At 40.0% G+C, this 9,770-nt stretch overlaps 1 pseudogene; it reads right to left on the bottom strand.

The window, feature by feature from the left end:
• Positions 1–738: 738 nt before the first annotated feature.
• On the bottom strand, positions 739–890 carry LOC129772044 (U4 spliceosomal RNA; annotated as a pseudogene).
• Between the last annotated feature and the right edge of the window lie 8,880 nt (positions 891–9,770).

Here is a 9,770-nt window from a genome sequence, read left to right on the forward strand (position 1 = left end):
TCAAAATCAGAATCCGAATTGGATTACGATACCAATAATACAAAAGCAAAAGCAGCAGGTTTTTCATCTTCATAGTTTTTATTTTTAGATTTTCCAAAATATACTCGGAACTTGACAGTTCGGTATAGTTGTATTGGTGAACCCGAGTGCCAACCCGTGAAACATCTCAGTGCGAAACTAACAGCTTTCGGGGCGAACCAGTGCGACACTGAGTGCGAAACTGACTGAATAAAAAAACGTTTTGACAGCAGTTAGTGCGACACTGAGGTTGAAACTGAACAAAAACGAATTCGCTATAAGTGAATCGTGTCGGACACACTTCGAGTCCAGGATACCTTCTCATAAACGTACCCTGGAGGCGAGATGGAAAATGAAAGGTGGGAAGTTTTTTGAATCTGTGACGTCACAGATTTTGTTTATGTATGTTACTTTTCTTATAATAGTTCACTTCATAGGAAAAGTGTTGTTATTAAAAGTAAAAATAAGCAAATGAAATGAACGAACTTGTTTTTTTTCCTAAATCAATGCTAGCATTCAAAATCATAAGGGCCCGTGACATTTTAACAAAAACTGAAATTTCAGTATTTTTGAAGTGTCCTAAATTTAATTTCAATTCAATTTTACTTCTCGTTACGTCGACCAAAAACGTAAAAAAACAAAGTCAGAGTCACACAATCTTTTGTTCCTTCGACGGATAAACATTTGACAGTGCATGGGAAAAAAGGTTGCAAGTTTTTTTCATGTAAAATGAACTTGAAAAATAAATTCAATTGACTCCGTATGACTTAGATAGAGACGAAAAGTTTTCCGCTTGCGTCTTAGTTTTCAACTAGCAATAATCGCACCTCAGATGTACCTCATTGGTTACGATATCGCCACTGCGCAAAGCTACCGCTTGCGTCTTAGTTTTAGACGACTGAAGTTTTCAGCACCCTAATTGTGAAAAAAATAATTACAATTGCTGACAAAAGTCAAACTTCCATGAAGTTGCTCTAGAATCCAAACATAGTAGACATTAGAATACTATTTCTGAAATCAAAGAAAAAAATGGACATTTTAGTTCGTGATATGTTCTGTTTTTTCATAATGTGAAAAATATGATTTGGAAATCTGTAATTAGCTTCTGTATATCCTCTTTCAACGTTATTCGTTGACACATTTAATTTTGTACCATTTGAGTAACTGACTGGTATGCCTGGTATGTGAACCTCCTATCTTCCTGGCTACTAACACAATTAAAGTTCAACACAACCAAAACCCGTGAATCTTCCCACCTTCTATTTTTCATCTCGCCCTGGAGGGGAACGCAGCCGGGTGCTATGATTGATGCTAGGATCGTTAGCAAAATCTCAAGCAGAACTGTCAGTGGGATACCCAATTCATATGAAAACAAAGGGAAGATGTCAGTGGGATACCCGATGTGTTGGCTCCTGTCAGTTCAATGGGGGTTCTCTAAAGACGTCACCCGGCTGGGGGAACGTCAATGGATACACTCAGAAAAAATATGTATTGAAAAATATGGAAGCGCAAAATGGAAACTACACTAAGAGAAATAATTTGTAAATATAACGATTTTATTAGTAAATGCAACCAATCTTGTCATTTTCTACCGCACTAATAATTGGTTTAGCCTACGAGCACGGCAGTGAAATCCCATACGAATCACTCGTCAAAAAGTGTCTCCTTTTTCACCGCTTGTTTCGTAGGAGATTGTATGCATACTGACAGATTTCTACTACGAGGTGTTTAATGAAGGTGGAAAGGTGGGAATGTTTATGTTTATATATAATTATCGTGCGATTTAATTGAATGCATAAAAGTTGTCAACAAAACCGGAGTTGAGCACATCTTTAAATTTTAATAAATATTGATAAGAGATTTCCAGCAGTTCTTGATGTTTATTGCGTGATTTGAAAACTGTATAAGTTGTTTGAAGCGAAGGTTTAGTGTAGTGATTTTATTTTTAGGTTTATATTCACAAACATACAAGTATGACTAATAGAAATTGCATGTAAAGGGTTTTCCAACTTTAAATTCCGAAAGTAAATTGAAATAAAACACACTTAGAATTCGAATTTCGATGAAACTTTTATTTCAAATTAAAGTTTGGTTTATGCCATTGTGTGTGAAATACAACATCATTCAAATGTCCACCTAGGGCTTCCTCGCACACCTTGATCCGGAACAGGTAATTTTCGATGACTTTTCGGCACATATGGGGCGGTATCTCGGTCATAACTTCACGAATGTTGTCTTTGAAATCTTCAAGAGTTTGCGGAGAGTTGGCATAGACACGGTCTTTCGCATAACCCCACAAAAAAAAGTCTAGCGGGTTCAAATCGCATGATCTGGACGGCAAATTGGCACCACCAAAACGCCAAATTATGTGTCCCTCAGATTTCGTTCGCAATATGGCCATGTTCGGTCGTGCTGTGTGGAACGTGGCGCCGTCCTGCTGAAACCACATGTCATCCGTATCCATATCTTCAATTTGTGGTAAAAAAAATCGGTTAACATGCGGCCATAGCGCTCACCATTCACAGTTACCGTCTCGCCGTCCTCATTTTCAAAGAAATACGGCCCGATGACTCCACCAGACCATAATGCGGACCAAACAGTGACTTTTGGCGGATGCAATGGTCTCTCAACAATCACTTGTGGATTTTCTGAGCCCCATATATGGAAATTTTGGGTGTTCACATAGCCACCGAGCACGAAATGTGCCTCATCGCTGAAGAAAATTTGATGCGAAAATTCAGCATTTTGCTGCTGTTGTTCGTTCACCCAATCGACGTATGCCCGACGCATTCCATGGTCACCACGCTCTAATTTTTGTTCCAGTTGGACTTTATATGGATGTAGGTGCAAGTTGTTGCAGTTTGTTCGAATTTACGCACTACATTAGCGATTGTGTGCTCTGTAGGCCGTCCATGACGACCAAAATCCGTCCGTAATGCTCGAAAAACATTTGCCGGTTTTTCATCATTTTTATAGTATAATGTAACAAAATCAACACGTTGTGCGATGCTAAAACGATCCATATTATAAAATGGCAGACATTCAACTAACGATATGACGCTTTGGTTGACAACTATGTCAAACGGTTGTCAGCGCAGGGCTGTATACTTTCGGAAGTCCGAAATGGTAAACCCTGGAAACGCCAAGCCAGCCCATACATGCAAACGTGGAGGCGATATACATACATCCCAGCAAAGATTAAATCGTATGATTATCGTTTATATAACATCATATTGTAGGGGACACTTATCCCACCGCTGTCACCAGATGTAGGGGACACTTATCCCACCACTGTCACCAGATGTAGGGGACACTTTTTCCAGTGTCGTCCCTTTCTTCGGGAGGTCCAGATTACTGAACTTCACACACTCCCATTCACCGCACTCCAACTTCACTTTTGCCGGATCAAACACGGCTTCCGGTTCAGTTTACTGTTCTAGAAACCGCTAACACAAACGGGAACACTCCTCGATTCTTGGAACCGAATTCTCTGGAAACTATCCGGGCGGTCGGAAAAATATAGTCAAAAAGAAAAACAATGTTTAAAAGTGACTGTCTTCGACCGTGTCTATTTTATTACTCTCCTGTTAACAACTTTCATCTTACCAACTAATTATTCGTACAAATTCCTATGGGAGGTACTTGGAGTCGTTTTTCGAGAGAGAAAATACAATTAACCAATTGCAATCGAATTGGCTATATATAATCGTAAACAGTAATTTGTTTACGCGGAATTTTCGTCGGGTGAATAATGAACTGTCGCCACGAGCCACATAGAAACCCGAGCTTATTTTTGACGTAGGACTACGTCTTTCATTTCTATACCGGGGTGTAAAACCAAAGTTTCGAGAACGAAAGCGTTACGCTGGAGACCGAGATTTTGAGCGTTAATAGCTCTTAAACAACTGAACGAAATGGTATGATAAACACTTCATTTGAAAGATAAAATGTCTACGCGTCATATACTTGTTACTTTTTCATCCAAAAACTTGTTTCAATAGTCTTAAAATTGCTTTCAAAACAGGCTATTGAAATCACCAATCGGTATATAAGCGAGCGCCGCTCGTAAACCCACTCAGTTATGATTGAACAGCGATTGGAGCATGTTGTCGCTGTTGTTGTGAAGCTAATTTCGTTTATCATGAAAACGCTGATGAACGGTGTCACCAAGAGCCTGTTTGTGCACCTAAGGCCAAAAGGGAATCCATCAGGAGGAGAGTGATGCCACGGTTCCGCTTGAAACATCGGAGCAGCCGCCACACACACACACACACACACATACACGCGCGGAATTCTCGTTGCTATCATCGTTGCTGAAAAATAATCTGCCAGTTCCCCTTGGAATTGAAAAATACATTCATGCGAAAGAGTTTATTTTAATGTTTTCTATCCATATAACACTGCAACCAAATACATTTGGTTTTGTTATCATGAAAAACGGAAAATGTTTCACATCGCGAAAATCAAGTCATTTTCGAGCGATTATTTGCTTTCTACTCATATAATGCTGCGACCAAATACATTTCGTTTTGGATTTTTTCAATCAAGTGCGATCAACGTAAGACCACGTCTTTCGGCAATTTATTAGAGGTGCAATGAATCTTTAGGAATTCCCGCTCTACGCGCACTGGCAAACAATGTTTACTCAACAATTTCTCAAACGAGAAATGGGTGTTGTGAGAAAGGATTAGCGAACGCGAAAACGACAAACGGGAGAAAGATACGTTTGGAGGTTGAAGGAAATTGGCAGAAAACTTCTTCATTCTATCATTCAAATAATGTGATTCATACCACATCGTTTTGCCAGAAAGAGATTATTAATGTTCAAAGGAGGAATCGAGTCCTCCGAGGAAATTACTCAGCGCAAATTAGAGTCGACTATCGATTGCGGCATTCGTACACAAATAATTTTATAAGGCAGTTTCACCAAAGTGATTTCTTCGGATATATTCACTACATCATGTCATGTATTTCATATTCTTCATAAGGAAATCCATATCCATGGCACCTATCGGTAACGAATTATTATCGAAACCACGATTTTCGCTAAATGCTCCTTTCAGTTCGGCCTGTAAAAAACTTTTCTGAACTCTAATCCATCAAATTTGGAGCCCTGAAAAGGGTCGTTGATTATATGCTAAGCTAATATAGCACGCTCTCCTCGGATACGATGGGCCAGCTGGATGTCCTTGGGCATGATGTGACGCGTTTTGCATGGATAGCACACAAATTGGTATCTTCGAATAAGCCTCCTGCAGCGTCATAACCGCGGGACTTTGGAAGCGCAAGTCGGTTTTGAAGTCCTGAGCAATTCCACGAACCAAATGCTGCAAAGGTAGCTTGCGGATCAGCAATTCGGTCGATATCTGATAGCGACGAATTTCATGCGAAGTTCCCGGTCGATAGCGATGTGGCTTCTCCACCTATCCTGCTACTGGTGCGCTTATCCGAGCTGACTTCGTGTGCCTTACCACCGAATGACTAACGAGCTGTCTGCGAAAGACTAACGAGCTCGAGTCCTCACGGTGCGAGAGTAGAGTAAGAAATGAACGAAAGCAAAGGAAGCGTCATTTTATAAACCATAAAAGTATAGAATCTAAATCCCACCCTTATTATATTCGTGAGTATACAGTAAGCTTATATAATAAAGAGGGTGGGGTTTACATTCGATTCTTTTATGTTTTATAAAATGACACTTCCCTTGCTTTCGTTCATTTCTTACTCTACTCTCGCACCGTGAGGACTCGTTTCATCGGGACTAAGCAGACAGCTCGTTAGTCCTTCGGTGGTAAGGCACCACGAAAGCAGCTCGGATAAGCGCACCAGCCGCAGGAAGCGTGAAGAAGCCACATCGCTATCGACCGGGAACTTCGCATGAAATTCGTCGCTATCAGAAGTCGACCGAATTGCTGATCCGCAAGCTACCTTTGCAGCATTTGGTTCGTGGAATTGCTCAGGACTTCAAAACCGACTTGCGCTTCCAAAGTTCCGCGGTTATGACGCTGCAGGAGGCTTATTCGAAGATACCAATTTGTGTGCTGTCCATGCAAAACACGTCACATCATGCCCAAGGACATCCAGCTGGCCCATCGTATCCGAGGAGAGCGTGCTATATTAGCTTAGCATATAATCAACGGCCCTTTTCAGGGCTCCAAATTTGATGGATTAGAGTTCAGAAAAGTTTTTTACAGACCGAACTGAAAGGAGCATTTAGCGAAAATCGTGGTGTCGATGATAATTCGATACCGATAGGTGCCATGGATATGGATTTCATAATGAAGAATATGAAATACATGACATGATGTAGTGAATATATCCCCATATCGAAGAAATCACTTTAATGAAACTGTTTACCGTTTGTCGTTTTTAAGTGTTGGGAAAGGGCATTATTTTTGCTGAGTAAATTCCAAGAAAAAATCCATTCCTTCTTTAAGCGTGATTCATTCTGCTTCGGATCAACGGAACAGTGATAATCATTTCATACAAAAGATAAAATGTCCAAGAGTTATATGATTGCTATTTATTGAGTCGGAAAATTGTTTCAATAGCTTAATGATAGCTTCGAAAACAGGTTATAAAATGACGCTTCCTTTGCTTTCGTTCATTTCTTACTCTACTCTCGCACCGTGACGACTCGTTTGTTTGGGACCAAGCAGATAGCAGGTTAGTCTTTCAGTGGTAAGGCACACGAAAGCAGCTCGGATAAGCGCACCAGCCGCAGGATAGGTGAAGAAGCCACATCGCTATCGACCGGGAACTTTGCGTGAAATTCATCGCTATCGGAAGTCGACCGAATTGCTGATCCGCAAGCTACCTTTGCAGCATTTGGTTCGTGGAATTGCTCAGGACTTCAAAACCGACTTGCGCTTCCAAAGTTCCGCGGTTATGACGCTGCAGGAGGCTTATTCGAAGATACAAATTTGTGTGCTATCCACGTAAAACGCGTCACATCATGCCCAAGGACATTCAGCTGGCCCGTCGAATCCAAGGAGAGGGTGCTATATTAGCTTAGCATATAATCAACGGCCCTTTTCAGGGCTCCAAATTTGATGGATTAGAGTTCAGAAAAGTTTTTTACAGGCCAAACTGAAACGAGAATTTTCGTTGGGATGCCATACAGCATCGAGAAAATTCCGGAAAGATCTAATCGTTGCTGAAAAATAATCTGTCAGTTCCCTGGGAATTGAAGAATACATCCATGCGAAAGAGTTTATTTTAATGTTTTTAAATTATATGGCGAACACAGCGACCAAATACATTTGATTTCGTAATTTTTCAATCAAGTGTAATTAGCTGGAAGGCTTCTGAAGATTATTCTTTCCCATCAGTAGGATATTTTCGTATCCAATAATGGATGCATAACATGAAAAACGGAAAATGTTTCGTATCGCCAAAATTATATAATTTTCAATCGATTATTGCTCAGTCGCTGAAATTTTCATACTCAGAAAGTTCATTCTCCTCTAGTTTGCCTTCCAAATTGCCATCGTAAACCACACCTTCTCTCGATTCAATCACGCACGAAAAGCATACTGAAATGATATTCTGGTGGTGAAACCCATTCATTTTTTGTGAGGCGTCGTGCACAAATTACGTAACGCGATAAGGGGGGAGGGGTTAGATGTTGCGTTACTTTCTGTTTATTAGAGATAGGAAATTGCGTTACGAAAGGGGGGGGGAGCTTCAAAATCCAGATTTTTGCGTTACGTAATTTGTGCACGACGCCTGAGGACATCGACAAGACAACATCGTTCCTGGACGAGCTGAACGGCGAGGGATCGAGGTATTCATTACCTGGCTTGACCTGACCTGAAATGCAATCAGTTTGTTTTAACTGTGAGGAAGCGCAGAAAAGCCTATCGATCAGAAGGAGAAGAGAAGGTGACCAAGAGAGTATCAGCATCGAAATACGGTTCCTCGGGAAGACATAGAAGCAGCCGCCACACACACACACACATACACGCGCGCAACTCTTTTCGTTTGCTGGTTATCGAGAGGAAACCTGGAAAGAAATGATCGTTGCTGAAAAATAATCTGCCAGTTCCCCTTGGAATTGAAAATTACATTCAAGCGAGTTTATTTTAATGTTTTCTATCCATATAATACTGCGACCACATACATTTGGTTTTGTGATTTGTCAATCAAGTGCAGTTAACAGGAAAGCTTCTGAAGATTATTCTTCAGAACAAGGTTTTTTGTATCCAATATTGGATGCATAAAACCTTGAGTCTTCAAAGTAACACTCTCGTTTTTGAAGTCACCCAAATATTTATTTATTCATTCATTCAGGATGGATTTAGATTCAACTTCAAACAAATGATCTCTAAATCAACGATAGTCCTACGTAACCCTTGCAGTTATACCATAGATATAACCCACTTCCTGTTTTTTTATACTCGCGATACTGGAGTTCGTGTTGGAAAAAAAGTTAAACCTGGTCAGCGACACTGGCTGACGAACCAGACTGTAATATGGGATAAATCGAAGAGGTGGATGTACTCGCGGGCTCGAAATTGGCTGGCGCTTCAGGAAATATAAAAATGTAAGGAATGTAACTTCCAAGCACCTTTACACAATGTTTGATGATCAGGGGCGCTTCAATATACCCTATATACATGTATATGGCCTCCAATTTCGTATGCATATGCCAGTTATACACTGGGTGTTGCGGAGGGGGCGGCTCACCGCCGGGTGCAAGGTATCAGGGGTGCAGAATGAACCGAATTTATATGAAGAAATTGGATAAATATGATTTCTGATGGGGAGTGGGGATGCAAATCAACTCTCCCGCCCCGAGTGCAGAAGCTTCACTCGACGTCACTGCACATCATACAAGTAATGTGTCTTGGATGTATACATACATCACCTCCAATTTTAGATTTTTTTACGGTTTAATGTTTGCTGGGCAGGCCCGAATTGTTAAAATATGAATGAAATTTTTTACTTCATGTTATTTGATTACTTGAGACATGTTCTGTTCAGTACTACTTTATTTAACCATTTCTATATAAATTTTGCGATATTTTCACTAAAACACAATCGACAACCAGGGACGCCGTATCCGATTACAACTATTTCGTATCAGAGCTTTCACTGCCTAGAATCATATTTCAGATAGCCGTGCAAGATAACTGCGGCTTGATAATCCAAACAACCGGAGTTCATATCCCATCGGAGCAATTTTATGACCATAGCCACTAGGGATTGTTAACCGGTTATTCCGTTATCGGTTTTACCGGTAATACCGGGCCATTTTCCATTACCGAATTACCGATAATTTTCTGTGCCATTTCAAACATTCATATTCCATTCCCAACACAAGTCAATCAAACAATTATTATTTCTACAAACATAAATACTCATATAAAAAATGGCGATTCGTGAGGCTATAATAAACATTTCACGAAAATATTTTGCGCCATTTGTTTTTTTCCTATGTCTGTAATAAATCGTATATGAGTATGGCAAAAGTCGCTATTATAGCCTAAGTTATACGGAGTCAATTAAATTTATTTTTCAAGTTAATTTTACATGAATTAACTTACAACCTTTTTCCCATGCACTGTCAAATGTTTATCCGTCAAAGGAACAAAAGATTGTGTGTTGTCTGACTTTGTTCGTTAACGTTTTTAGTCGACGTAACGAGAAGTAAAATTGAATTGAAATTAAATTTAGAACACTTCAAAAATATTGAAATTTCAGTTTCTGTTAGAATGTCGGGACATTATGATTTTGAAGGCTAGCATTGATGT

The sequence above is a fragment of the Toxorhynchites rutilus genome, chromosome 2 (genome assembly GCF_029784135.1).
Source record: "Toxorhynchites rutilus septentrionalis strain SRP chromosome 2, ASM2978413v1, whole genome shotgun sequence".
Taxonomy (NCBI): domain Eukaryota; kingdom Metazoa; phylum Arthropoda; class Insecta; order Diptera; family Culicidae; genus Toxorhynchites; species Toxorhynchites rutilus.